The sequence below is a fragment of the Triturus cristatus genome, chromosome 2_2 (assembly GCF_964204655.1).
Source record: "Triturus cristatus chromosome 2_2, aTriCri1.1, whole genome shotgun sequence".
NCBI lineage: Eukaryota > Metazoa > Chordata > Amphibia > Caudata > Salamandridae > Triturus > Triturus cristatus.
Window position 1 is genome coordinate 1,219,764,423 of NC_140582.1, and position 14,400 is coordinate 1,219,778,822.

Here is a 14,400-nt window from a genome sequence, read left to right on the forward strand (position 1 = left end):
GTATTGCGTGGAAATCATTTGTAAAACCTTGCTTGTTGCTTTCTGCTTTAGATCTGTGAAATCCTATATTAAGCCTACAGAGCTGATGGTATGTGCATGAAAAATTATTACCAAATTGTAATTTATTCTTCATAAATGTGCAAAGTGCTTGGGCTCTGGTCGGCTCCCATTTTACTCCACATCTGTTTTTCCCCCAGAATCTTCACATACAGTTTGTTGTAGGTCTGGCTAGAGACCGCTTTGGCAGTCCTGCACACTATGATCTGTACATGGAAAGGTGCGAAGGGTTACCGCCCTCAGCCATTGGCTGTTGTAAGTGTCAATCAAGTATTGAGTAGCCCACTTTTTTATCAGCCATTACTTGCTTGTAGCTGGTATTTTTGACGTATGAAGTTTTGCCATTTTTTGTTGCATCAGTTCAGTGAGTTGGGAGAGTGGTTTATTTATTTATTTCGAAAGTTTTATATAGCGCGAACATGACCACCGAGGGTATCGGAGCACTTTACAGATTGTGCAGTAGGACGAGTACATGGAAACACAAATAATCAGCATTTCGACAGGTGCATAGACTTAGAATGTCCAACATTCTCAAGAGCCTAGCATCTCGGGCACAGAACAGCGTCGAACGGTCCGGGAGTCAAGTGGGGAAGGCAGACTGAGGCAGATATTGCTTCATCAAGAGCTCTTTAACTTCTGATTTGAAGACGGCAGAGGAAGGGCTCACCCTGACTTCGCGGGGAAGAGATTTTCAGATTCTTGGTGCCATTCCTGAAAATGATGGACTATAGGTCCTTTTTTATTTTTTTATTTTTGTGGTTTGAGCAAGAGGGTGCTGGCACTTCTAGAGACTCTTGAACCATATGAGAGCTCCAGTTTCTGAGCGAGGTACATCGGGGTCTTGAGGTGGATGGCTTTGTGTGTTTTATTGCTTCTCATGAGTTGTGCAGCTGTTTACTGACTTGAGAACACACTTTTAGGTGCTTGAAAACACATTAGTGAACCCCACGAGCACCATGAAGAAAGTAAGCACTGCTCCTTCACAGTTTGTTTAAGCTGTGAGTGAGAGGAGCTCTCCACTTAGTGCTCACAGTGTTTGCTTCTGTTTGATGCAATGTCCCGCCCCCAGTGAGTAAACCAATCAATTTGTTGCCTGACTGTATCATGGCATCAGCACAGGTCACAGCCCAGTTTGATACTCCGGGTCTGATGTGTAAACACATCCATGTGTTTCCTCTCTTCAAATGGCAAGTTCAGTCTCTGTGAACAGGCCCCTGTGTTGCAAATCATTCTGGTGGCTTCCTGGATGGCAGCTTGTCCAGCAGAGAACCCTAGAATTTCAGCCAATGTCATCTGTGCATAGAGGGGTGCAAAGGTCATTTCCCTCTCAGCCATTGGTTGCGCCTAGTGTCTTTAATTGATTTTTTTTTTTTAAACATCTTTATTGGATTTTATTGAAACAGTACAATAATCACATCAGTTGGTGCTGATAAAGTTGCAGCAGTAGTTCAGGTGACGTCACCGAGCCCCATAACTGCATTTCCATATGCATGAGTATAGGGAAACACTTGTTTCAATAACACTACCAGAACTGTATGTAATTGGGGATATACCACTAAAACCCACTGGCAAAGCTAATAGGTCTCAAAGGCGAGGTCTGTCGTTTGCTAATACTAGTTTCTCTCCTTCGGGCCATCAGAGCTGTTCCTGACTGGACAGACCTGACTGTAGAGAAACAAGGGGTGGAGAGTGTGACATGTCAAGCAATAATGAGTATCGGGTGGTGTCATCTGCAGGTATCGGGGGACAGTAGGATACTTATGGGGTACTAGAGAGAGTGGAGGGCACAATGGGACAGAGAGGGGACGTCTTTGACTATCACGTGGAATGATGGGTACTTCGATTGACCTCCAGTCAGTTCTGTTGGCAGTGCCAGTACTCTCCATGGAGAGGGAAGGGGCAGTCTCTTCATACCCCACTTAATATTGTGACGTGTCTGTGCTGATATGAGCTGCTCCTCTGATATTGGCACATTTGAGCCCAGTCTGGTGGCTCAGTGAACTAATACCTGCTCTACAGGAATCTGTGTTTGGCCTCATGGTCAAAGGTTGAAATCCCATCAGACCCATTCAGCCTTTCGTCCTTCTGAGGTTGATAAAATTAGTACCATTGACTTGTATAACAATCACTATCTGTTATTCAGTACCAAGAGTCTGCTTGTTGAAAGTGTGCTTTATAAATACACATTGCTATTCCCCGCCCCAATATTCTGCCCTGTTCCTGAATAATGACACACATTGCAGCTTTAACCTGAAATGCTCCGCCCCTCTCTGCGCTGGCGTTCATTGTGCTGGCAGGTGTGCTGTTTCTTGAGTTCAGTGTTTAGGTCTCGCCTAAGATAGCTCTTACACTGTCACGTGCAAGGCATTTTTCTACATTTCAGGGTGCCTAGAGGCCACCCATGGCATATATGTGGTTGCTTGCTTCTTGTCCGTGTGTTTCTTTCCTGTTTGTGTGTTTGTCTCTCCCATGGAGTATGGACGCATTACTTGTGTCCTGTCACTGCTCAGTTTTCAGGTACTACCATTTTCTTTTGGCTTAAGCAATCTATAAGAATGCATGTGTTTTTCTGCTTTATTCCTTGTGTCCTTTCTCCTCCACATTCCTCCCCCAACTCCTTCCGACCACCCTCCATTGTCAATGTGGTTGCTGCAGCCCCTCCCAACCATCCTCCAATACCCGGCTGCTTGCCCCCAGCCTTCTTGCATACCTTCAATTGTCTGTCAGCTTTCCCCAGCCCCCCTGTCCACACACTGTCGGCTAGGCCTCAGGCTGCCCTCCCCCCCCACCTTCTGTTGTTCATGTACTTGACCCCAGGCCCTCACGTCCACACTCCATTGTCTGTCTGCTTGCCCTATCCCCTTCCACCCACTCTCCATTGTCTCTACTTTCCCAAGCCCCTCCTACCCGCTCTCTATTGTTCATCTGTTTGCCCAAGCTCCTCCCGTCCACTCTCCATTGTCCGTCTACTTGCCCAAGCCCTTCCCACCCACTCTTCGTTGTCCATCTGCTTGCCCCAGCCCCTCCCACCCACGTCAATGCCAGTCTGTTTACCCACGCCCATCCCACGCACTCTCTATTGTTCATCTGTTTGCCCAAGCTCCTCCCGTCCACTCTCCGTTGTCCATCTGCTTGCCCCAGCCCCTCCCCTACACCCACCCACCCCATTGTCCGTCTGCTTTCCCCAGCCCCTCCCACCCATTCCATTGTCCATCTGTTTGCCCCAGCCCCTCCCACCCACTTCAATGCAAGTCTGCTTGCCCCAGCCCCTCCCACCCACCCCATTGTCCGTGTGCTTACCCAAGCCCCTTCCACCCACTCTCCATTGTCAGTCTGCTTGCCCATGCCCCTCCCACCCACTCTCCAGTGTTCTTCTCCTTTCCCTAGCCCCTCCCACCCACTCCCTTGTCAGTCTGCTCCCCCATCCCTCTCCTGAGAACTCTCCTGATCACCAATGCCCTTTTCTTCCACCTTGCCTCCCTCCGTCTTGCCTCCAGGGAGTACACAGCTACCAATAACAACAAGCATTTGCAATGCAATAGGTCTCGCATTTGTGAGAGTTTGAGCTATTGACATTGTAAATAACAATGCCTTTTATATATGTGTTATAAAAACCTGCAAGTGGTGTGTAAACACGCACTTTGTACTTATAGTCCTTGCTTACAAGAAGCAAGGTTGGCAGTAACCGTGCCTCTTTTACTTCCAGCCTAGCTTATCGTAAGAAAGCACTAGAAGTACAAAGTGTATGTTAACGCACCGCTTGCAGGTTTATTAAAACATAAAAATAAAAGGCATTGTCATTTGCAAAGCCAATAGCTCAAACTCTCGCTAATGCGAGACCTATGGCATTTGAAAAGCTTGTTAATCTGGGGTGGGGACAATACAGAGGGGCAGGTGGGCAGTTAACACGGACCTGTTGGCTATGCCAATGCTGGCTTTTTCCTTCTTCTAGACTTTGTTCCCGAAATGCTTCTTGATCTTTGGAGCTTGTTAGCGACGAGGGAGACCAGCCCACCTGCATGAACCTTACAAACCGTGAGAGTGTTCGAGGACGTGAATGTGGGCCCTTTGTTATCGCTTTGTATTTCCGAGGAATGTCCCATCTCCTACCTCTCCCGCTTGCTGGAGTCGCAAAGCTGTGGGTTTTAAGAGCGGCTTACCTTGGCGCTCTGAGCGCCGACGGCCTCGCATGGGGATTTAGGTGAATTTTCAATTTATTTGAGAATAATGTTTTTGAATGTGTTGCTGATGGTCTCACAGGACTTATTTCCTAAGATGTAGGAACCCGGTGGGCCTTTGCCCAGTGTGGAAAATAATGAGCGCATGTTGCATGAAGTGGTGAAACCTCCGCGAGCTGCTGAAGAGCAGCTTCACATTTCCACACACTTGCGCACTCTACCAAATAATGCAGGCTTTCTGGGTGTTTTTTGGTTATTGTTTTGCGTTTGCACAGGGCACGTTTAAGAGTATGTTATGTATCTGGGACAATTGTTTCGAAAACAGCCCTACTCTTATTTTGAATCGCACGAATGTATTTATTTTCCTCCGTTCCCAAATTCGCCATATTCTTTTAATACAACCTTTTCTTTGAGCTACGTTAGCTGTCCCCGCTTAAACACGTTTATTCAAATGCAACGAAGGCATACGAAGAACATGTATGGAACAGACTGCCGTTTAATTTCTGTACAGGAAGGATGGGAGAGAAAACAGTCCTTCATTTGTGACTTGTAGGTGTTGGCATTCTGCTGTTTCGCTATTTGCCGTTTTTGGTGCAGAGCTACAGAATGAATCGCACGTAGGTTATCTTCGCCGTGATTCAAGGAAATAAATCTTCCATTTACTGTCCTTGGCTTTTTTGCCCCAAGGCGTCACGTTGTAGGATTACACGTATTTGGTTCCGACAAAGTGCAAAACGTATTTTTTGTTTCAAGTTGTTCTCATCTAGATTAGTGTTGCTACTGCCTTTTGCTCCCTGTTGCATTAGCTTCGTTAGGTTTTGTATACCGTTGGTATGCACAATTGAGTGTGTGTTCTATTGTTGTCCATCCAACAGCACGCCTGCCACTGACAGCGATTTACAAAACAAAGGTGTTTTAGTTCGTCATAGTTCCCCACATTGTACTCTTGTCTTTATTGATGTAATAATAGTATCCAAGTAAGTCAGTTTGCATCTAGTCAGTTTGCTGTCACTAAGGTGCAGTCCGAGAGAACCTATAGACTTTGATGGTTCCTCAGTGGTAAGCAAAGAATGCTGGGCCCATAAACAGAAGGGACATTTATTTTTAAAACAAGCGGTAGTGAAAGCGATCGCGAAAGCGATCTCTATTGTAAAACATACACGCCCGCAAGTGGTGCGCGCGCCACAGCGAAACATGTGGTTTCAATGATCGCGCCCGTGTCTGGGCACGATAGTTGAAACCACATGACGGCCGGTGCGCGTAATAGACACCAATAGGCCGTGGGCGGAGTTATGCGCCCGCCTTTGGCCAATTGCGTGCAGTCTTTCATAAAAAGACGCACGCAAAGGCCAATAGTGTGGCCCAAAAGGAAAAGCACACGCACAAGCGGGTGTGATATTCCTAGGGCGATTTTGAAACCCCGTACAAGAGGTCTCTCGCTGTGCAAGCAGTGTTGCGCACTGCAACGCTAGGCGCAAGAGTGATGCTACCTGCGTCATAGCACCCGCCTTTTTAAAATTTGTTTTAGCCATGCTGCACAGTTGTGCTGCTGTACAATGTGACTAGGAAACCTTGCCAAAGCTAATAACTCTTGTAGGTGAGACCTATTGGGTTTGCCAATGCTTGTTCTCTATGTATTGCTTCCTTCTTCCTACAATGAAAGAAAGCTCCGACAAGCCTCTGACGTTTCTTGTCACCCGCAAGATCTGCAAACGCAAACCTCTAAACATAGCAGGAGGGGTGGAAGGCAGGCTGCATGGTGGGTGGAAGACAAGGTGCAGGGGGGGTGGAAGGCCGGCTGCAGGGGGGGGTAGAAGGCAGGCTGCAGGGCGGGAGGTGGAAGGCAGGCTGCGGAGGGATGGAAGGCGAGGTTCAGGGGGTGGAAGGCAGGCTGCAGAGGGAGGTGGAAGGCAAGGTGCAGGGGGTGGAAGGCTGGCTGCACAGGGGGAGAGGTGGAAGGCAAGGTGCAGGGGGGGTGGAAGGCAGGCTGCAGAGGGGGGAGGGGTAGAAGGCAGGTTACAGGGGGTGGAAGGCTGGCTGCACGTGGGAGGTGGAAGGCAAGGTACAGGGGTGGAAGGCAGGTTGCAGAGGGAGGTGGAAGGCAAGGTACAGGGGTGGAAGGCAGGTTGCAGAGGGAGGTGGAAGGCAAGGTGCAGGGGGAGGTGGAAGGCAAGGTGCAGGGGTGGAAGGCAAGGTGCAGGGGGAGGTGGAAGGCAAGAAGCAGGGGGTGGAAGGCAGGCTGCAGAGGGGGGATGGTGCAGGGGGGTGGAAGGCAGGCTGCAGAGGGGGGTGGGGAGTAAAGCAGGCTGCAGAGTGTGGAAGGCTGGGTGCAGGGGGCTGGAAGGCATGGTGCAGGAGGTGGAAGGCTGGCTGCACAGGGGGAGAGGTGGAAGGCAAGGTGCTGGGGGGTGGAAGGCAGGCTGCTGGGGGGTGGAAGGCAGGCTGCAGGGGCCTGGAAGGCATGGTGCAGGAGGTGAAAGGCTGGCTGCACAGGGGGAGAGGTGGAAGGCAAGGTGAAGGGGCTGGAAGACAGGATGCATATGGGGGAGGGGTGGAAGGCAAGGTGCTGGGGTGGAAGGCAGGCTGCAGGGGCCTGGAAGGCATGGTGCAGGAGGTGGAAGGCTGGCTGCACAGGGGGAGAGGTGGAAGGCAAGGTGAAGGGGCTGGAAGGCAGGATGCATATGGGGGAGGGGTGGAAGGCTGCACAGGGGGGATAGGTGGAAGGCAAGGTGCAGGGGTGGAAGGCAGGATGCATATGGGGGAGGGGTGGAAGGCTGCACAGGGGGGATAGGTGGAAGGCAAGGTGCAGGGGTGGAAGGCAGGATGCATATGGGGAAGGGGTGGAAGGCTGCACAGGGGGGATAGGTGGAAGGCAAGGTGCAGGGGTGGAAGGCAGGATGCATATGGGGGAGGGGTGGAAGGCTGCACAGGGGGGAGAGGTGGAAGGCAAGGTGAAGGGGCTGGAAGGCAGGATGCATATGGGGAAGGGGTGGAAGGCTGCACAGGGGGGATAGGTGGAAGGCAAGGTGCAGGGGTGGAAGGCAGGATGCATATGGGGGAGGGGTGGAAGGCTGCACAGGGGGGATAGGTGGAAGGCAAGGTGCAGGGGTGGAAGGCAGGATGCATATGGGGGAGGGGTGGAAGGCTGCACAGGGGGGATAGGTGGAAGGCAAGGTGCAGGGGTGGAAGGCAGGATGCATATGGGGAAGGGGTGGAAGGCTGCACAGGGGGGATAGGTGGAAGGCAAGGTGAAGGGGCTGGAAGGCAGGATGCATATGGGGGAGGGGTGGAAGGCTGCACAGGGGGGATAGGTGGAAGGCAAGGTGCTGGGGTGGAAGGCAGGCTGCAGAGGGTTGGAAGGCTGCACAGGAGGGAGAGGTGGAAGACAAGGTGCAGGGGGTGAAATACAGGTTACAGAGGGAGAGGGGTGGAAGGCAGGCTGCAGGAGGTGGAAGGCTGGCTGCACAGGGGGAGAGGTGGAAGGCAAGGTGAAGGGGCTGGAAGGCAGGATGCATATGGGGGAGGGGTGGAAGGCTGCACAGGGGGGATAGGTGGAAGGCAGGCTGCAGAGGGTTGGAAGGCAGGCTGCAGAAGGTGGAAGACCAGTGCAATCGAATGGACACTCGTGAACTGACTGCCCCCATCATGGCTTTTTCCTTCAACTTTGTCAAACTCCTTCTTAAACCTCGATCAAGATAAGAAAAACAAGCACTGGCAAAACCAGTACATCCATCCTTGTTTTCTTAGTGAAAATGCCTCCTCAATGGTTGGCGTGTGTGTGCGTTCAGGTGTGGATGACTTGGTGAATGACAGGGCATGGATGGATGGGTGAGTGCATGATTGGCAAGTAATTAACTGGATAGCCATGGAAGGGTGAGTGCCAGTGGTGGTGAATGAATAACTGAGTGAGTAGATGGACAGCCGGGGGGTGAATGGGTGACTCAGCTCATGAAGGGATGAAAATGAGAGTGAAAGTATGAATGGATAAATGAATGAATGGATGTATAAGTGCTTTCTGTTATCATTCAGTGCTCCGGTTCACTGACGGAGAGAATGATCATTACCTATATCTTACAAGTGTGAATACCTGGGCCTCATAAGGTCTTGTACCAAAACCCACAAAAAACCTGAAAGCCTTCGTGTTTCTTTTTCAGATGTCAGTTCTGTTTCGCTAATTGACTAAAAGTCACTTTCACCACTTTGAAGTTATGAAAGTTTACGATCATAACAAATTAACCACAATTTAACATGAAACCTGCTCAGGTTTCAGTCTAAACATGGCGAGAAAAAGTAAGTCGGATCCCTTGATGCTCACCAGGGGTTCTACAACCCTTGGAGGTTGGGGGGGAGGGGGGGTGGACTAGACAGAAAAGCAACTATTCAGAGAAACTACCGAAAACTTTGCTGCTGCATCAGAAGCCAGAACGCCGGGGGCAATCCACTGAGGTGAGAGGGAGTTTGCTCAGCGGGTTGATGCATACTGCAGCCTGCCTTCCACCCACCCTTCAGCCTGCTTTACACCCCTCCACAAAAGCACCAAGGGTGGGTGGGCTTCCTGGTGCTAATCCAGCCATTGCTTCCCCTTGGAAAGCCTCAGCATCGTGGCAATGGCCCAGGGCTCAGAGTCCACCCTATTGTTACAGGATCAACATGTGGACCTGATGCAGCGCGGAATCCAAAATCCTTCCTTTGTCACAGACCAAAGATCACAATACCACATTCACTCAATTCATTCATTGGTGGGGCCCATAACACCAACATTCGTACCTTCTTTAGTCTGTTCCTTTTGGGAGATGATTGTTCCAAGCGCTTGACATGAAAGGAATACCTTTTACTTAGAAAATATCTTACCCTATCCTAAATATCCCTCTCATGCTATGCGACGGATCTGCTAGTTGCGGATTTAGTACGTTTCTAATTCTCCCTTATACTTTTCAATTAAACATTTCTCATTAATAAACAACACCACTCGTCTGTACAATTAATAATCAAATTTTATCTAGAATAATATGACCTGGAAAGAAATGTCATACAAATCACATTTGACCATATTTACCTATTCTGGCTAAAAGTCGTCCTCTAAGTCAATCAAATTGTCTTGCAGCTCACTACAGTCCCAACGATGGGGATAGGGACCATAGGAACGTACCCGTCAATCTATGCCCATTTAATTAGTTCAGTTCATCAGGAATCTGGGCATCCGATCAGTCCGTCAAAGATTCGGGAAACAGCTGTCCTGCAGTGTCACCGTCTTCTCCGTCAGCATAACGTCAGGAAATTGAAAAAGCGACGACAACCTCTCTATTCTACGTGTTTTTATAAGGAAAATTGACATAAGATTGTATCCAATATAGGTTTTCACTTCCTCTAATTGGTCAGTTCGATATGGGATGACAGGTTCACAACAAAATGATGTCTAAAAGTTTATTGGTCTTGTTCGTTCCGGTTTAAGAAGTCCCCCATTGTTCTTTTGAAGAGTTGGCTTGTGTCCCAATGTCCTTGACGGGTACAGTCTGGTTAGGGTCACACCGAGGCCACTGTTGCTGGCGTTAGCGCAAGCGCACTCCACTCAGAACTCCATGGCGCGACTCAAGTCATACCGAATATAAAGGGCGGCCATTTTCAATAGGCCCGAATGGTCAACTTAAGCAAAGAAACACAAAAAACTTAATTAATACATAGAAATGATTACTAAAATGTCATTCCTTTGCTAATACCCATATGTGTGTGTATTTATCTAGCAAAAAGCAACACTCAATGCGGGTTATACTTACTTTATATAGCACAAATACAAATACATCACAAAAGCAACATATATCATGCGATATTCTAATTGTCTATTATCAGTATGCGTACACAATTTAGTTTATGTATCAATCAGGCCATGCAAATACAAATCCCACGTGTATCTCATATATTAGTAAGGTTGGTAAATATCCACAGCACACCAATTAGTACAATTACTATTAATTGATTATTCTTATTAATGTAAACATGCAGAATGGAGAGGGTATACAAAAATTTTCGTTTTACCCGCTCCAGCAGCCCCATCAGCTCATTTTACAAGTGTGGACATCTGTTTGCTGTTGTGTTGTCTGTGCTTCTGTTGTGCTGTCTGTGCTTCTGGTAAAACAGTTTGGAGAAAACCCAGAGCTTTACTTTTGATTTCGCTATAACAAGGGTGGAATTGACCTCAGGGAACAAGAGCTGTTTGTTTGTTTGGATGAATGGAGTGAACAAGAGCGGTTGGTGGATTGATGAATGAATGAATGAATGAATGGAGTGAACATGAGTGGTTTATGGATGTATGGATGGTCTTAAGGATAAAGCTGACCACAGTGAACAAGAGCTGTTTATGTATGAATTAATGAATGTATGGATGGATGGTTGGTCATAAGGGTAGATCCGACCACAGTGAACAAGAGCTGTTTTTGTATGGATGGATGAATGAATGAATGATCTTGCAGATTAACCACCTGGGGGTGGTAGAGTACGAGCAAGGCTGTTATTAAGAACATGGTTAGAAAGTATGACACATTGTTAGAGAAAAAGAGGCATTGAACACTCCGGAGAGGCGAGGCGAGCAAGGAGGTCCAGCAACACATTAAAATAGATCAAAGTTAGCCACAGATATAGAAATGGACGGCTGATAAATGGGGTGTCAGAGACAACCTCAGTACTCTGGGCTCGGTTTGGTCTGTAAATTATATTATTAATCTGTGATCTCAATAGACAGGCCGGGTCCCCCAGCACACAGTTATTGCATTAATAATTGGACGTTTTACACTGTTAGAGTGCGGTGCATTATCATGCTGAGATAACGTTAATGTTTGTCATGCAAATCTCAATAAAGAAATTAAAAAATTGGACGTTTCACACTCAAGCCACGATTACATTTGGGTTGTTTTGAGCAGCGGACGAGGAACAAGAGCTTGAGAAAAGTAAATCCGCGGGTCGGTAGACAGCAGCGAAATAAAGAGCTCACCCCCTTATGGTTTAATACACACACCAAAGTTTCAAAACTGACACTTCCGGTGTCAAGTACGAACCCCTCTCGCTGTGAGCTTCCAGTGCCAAGTGTGAACCCCCTCTTGCTGCGAGCTGAGAGCTTCCGGTGCCTAGTGTGAATCCCCTCTTCCTGCGAGCTGAGAGCTTCCGGTGCCAAGTGCGAACCCCCTCTTCCTGCGAGCTGAGAGCTTCCGGTGCCTAGTGCTAACCCCCTCTCGCAGTGAGCTGAGAGCTTCCGGTGCCAAGTGCGAACCCCCTTCTCGCTGCGAGGTGACAGCTTCCGGTGCCAAGTGTGAACCCCCTCTCGCTGTGAGCTGAGAGCTTCCAGTGCCAAGTGCGAACCCCCTCTCGCTGCGAGCTGAGAGCTTCCGGTGCCAAGTGTGAACCCCCTCTCGCTGCGAGGTGACAGCTTCCGGTGCCAAGTGTGAACCCCCTCTCGCTGCGAGGTGACAGCTTCCGGTGCCAAGTGTGAACCCCCTCTCGCTGCGAGCTGAGAGCTTCCGGTGCCAAGTGCGAACCCCCTCTTGCTGCGAGCTGAGAGCTTCCGGTGCCAAGTGCCAACCCTCTCTCGCTGCGAGCTTCCGGTGCCAAGTGCGAACCCCCTCTCGCTGCGAGCTTCCGGTGTCAAGTGCGAACCCCTTCTCGCTGCAAGCTGAGAGCTTCTGGTGCTAAGTGCGAACCCTCTCTCGCTGCAAGCTGAGAGCTTCCGGTGCCAAGTACGAACTCCCTCTCGCTGCGAACTGAGCTTTCGGTGCCAAGTACGACCCCCTCTCGCTGAGAGCTTCCGGTGCCAAGTGTGAACCCCCTCTCACTGCAAGCTGAGAGCTTCCAATGCCATGTGCGAACCCCCTCTTGCTTTGAGCTGAGTGCTTCTGGTGCCAAGTGCGAACCCCTCTTGCTGAGAGCTTCCAGTGTCAAGTGCAAACTGCCCCTCGCTACGAGCTTCCGGTGCCAAGTGCGAACCCCCTGTTGCTGCAATCTTAGAGCTTCTGGTTAATGCAGACCCTCCTTTCACTGAGAGCTTCCAGTGCCAACTGTGAACCCCCTCTTGCTGCGAGCTGAGAGCTTCTGGTGCCAAGTGTGAACCCCCTCTCGCTGAGAGTTTCCGGTGCCAAGTTCGAACCCCCTCTCGCTGCGAGCTTCTGGTGCCAAGTGCGAACACCCTCTCACTGCAAGCTTCTGATGCCAAGTGCGAATCCCCTCTCAATGTGAGCTTCCAGTGCCAAGTGCGAACCCCTTCTCACTGCGAGCTGAGAGCTTCCGGTGCCAAGTGCGAACCCCCTCTCACTTAGAGCTTCTTGTGCCAAGTGCGAACCCCCTCTCACTACGAGCTGAGAGCTTCCGGTGCCAAGTGCGAACCCCCTCTTGCTGAGAGCTTCCGGTGCCAAGTGCGAACCACCTCTCGCTGCGAGCTGAGAGCTTCCGGTGCCAAGTGTGAACCCCCTCTCGCTGAGAGTTTCCGGTGCCAAGTTCGAACCCCCTCTCGCTGCGAGCTTCTGGTGCCAAGTGCGAACCCCCTCTCACTGCAAGCTTCCGGTGCCAAGTTCGAACCCCCTCACGCTGCGAGCTTCTGGTGCCAAGTGCGAACCCCCTCTCACTGCAAGCTTCTGATGCCAAGTGCGAATCCCCTCTCAATGTGAGCTTCCAGTGCCAAGTGCGAACCCCTTCTCACTGCGAGCTGAGAGCTTCCGGTGCCAAGTGCGAACCCCCTCTCACTTAGAGCTTCTTGTGCCAAGTGCGAACCCCCTCACTACGAGCTGAGAGCTTCCGGTGCCAAGTGCGAACCCCCTCTTGCTGAGAGCTTCCGGTGCCAAGTGTGAACCACCTCTCGCTGAGAGCTTCCGGTGCCAAGTGCGAACCTCCTCTTGCTGCAAGCTTTTGGTGCCAAGTTGGAACCCCTCTCGCTTTGAGCTGAGAGCTTCCGGTGCCAAGTTGGAACCCCCTCTCAATTTGAGCTGAGAGCTTCCGGTGCCTAGGTCAAACCCCTTTGCTGCGAGCTTCCAGTGCCAATGTGAGCCCCTGTTGCTGCAAGCTGAGAGCTTCTTGTTAGTGCGTACCCTCTTCTCGTTGAGAGCTTCAGGTGCCAACTGTGAACCACCTCTTGCTGCGAGCTGAGAGCTTCCGGTGCCAAGTGTGAACCCCCTCTCACTGTGAGCTGACAGCTTCAGGTGCCAAGTGCGAACCCCCTTGTAGTGATGTCATAAGTAGAACTTTGGCCATGTAGCCATGGTCACAGGGAATGCTGAAAAATCTAGTTTTGTTCAGTTGTAAAAGGATTGTGAGTCAGGAGGCAACCAGACTGCTCTGTGTCCGTTCAATAAATGATTTAATCACATCTACGAGGTTCCGTATCATTACAAACTGGCGACGTTAGAGTATGCGCGTAAGCGGTCTCGTGAGAGCCTGATCTCTCCTAAAACGGGGGCCATCTTGAAATCAGGCAGAAGAAAGTTCACGCAAGAATTGGAAATCTCGGCGGCCGTTTTGAAACCAGGCAACTTGTGGGAACCTACATTGAAATGAATGGGAGCCCATTTTTAAGTAAAGGCAATATATATATAAAAGTGGAAAAAAGCTGAAATTCAAAGAAAAAATACACAAATAAGTAGAAAAGGGCTAAATAAAATATATATAGTATATATATATATATATATATATATATATATATATATATATTTTTTTTTTTTTTTATTTAAAAAAAAAAGGAGAAACAAGAAAAGTGAAGTATAAAAACGGAAAGTGCAATATTGGAGTAAAGTGAAGGCTCAACAAGTACATCAGCTAACACACATATGGATGATGTATATGCTCATGAAGAGGAAAACGTGTGTCGAGCATGATTCATAGGAGACCTTTACCATTTGATATCTCAGATGAACAAACGATTGCTCAAAGAGTGGAGAAATGGACACGAAGGTTTGAGCATTTCTTAAAAGCCACATGTAAAAAATACACTGATGAACAAGCAAAGGATTTACTTATTAATTTTGTTAATAATTTTAAAAACATTGTCAGGTTTGTGAATTTGACAAGTTCAATAATGAGGAAGCTGTCAGATTAAGGATTATTCAAGTATGTAATTCAGTGGAATTCAGGAAAAAGTTACTGGAGAAAAACTATGATTTGAAAATGATTTTACGCATGGCGCGTACTGATG

At 49.0% G+C, this 14,400-nt stretch overlaps 1 protein-coding gene and 1 long non-coding RNA gene across 3 annotated transcripts in view; one reads left to right on the forward strand and one right to left on the reverse strand.

The window, feature by feature from the left end:
* Nucleotides 1–14,400, forward strand: part of LYRM2 (LYR motif containing 2) — a 138,306-nt gene that overhangs the window by 103,990 nt on the left and 19,916 nt on the right. The window lies entirely within an intron of this gene.
* On the reverse strand, nucleotides 9,213–11,816 carry LOC146863430 (uncharacterized). Its single transcript, XR_014978256.1, has 3 exons — nucleotides 11,285–11,816; nucleotides 10,269–10,358; nucleotides 9,213–9,878 (listed from the first exon to the last, which is right to left on the reverse strand). It is a non-coding gene; the product is annotated as an uncharacterized LOC146863430 (long non-coding RNA).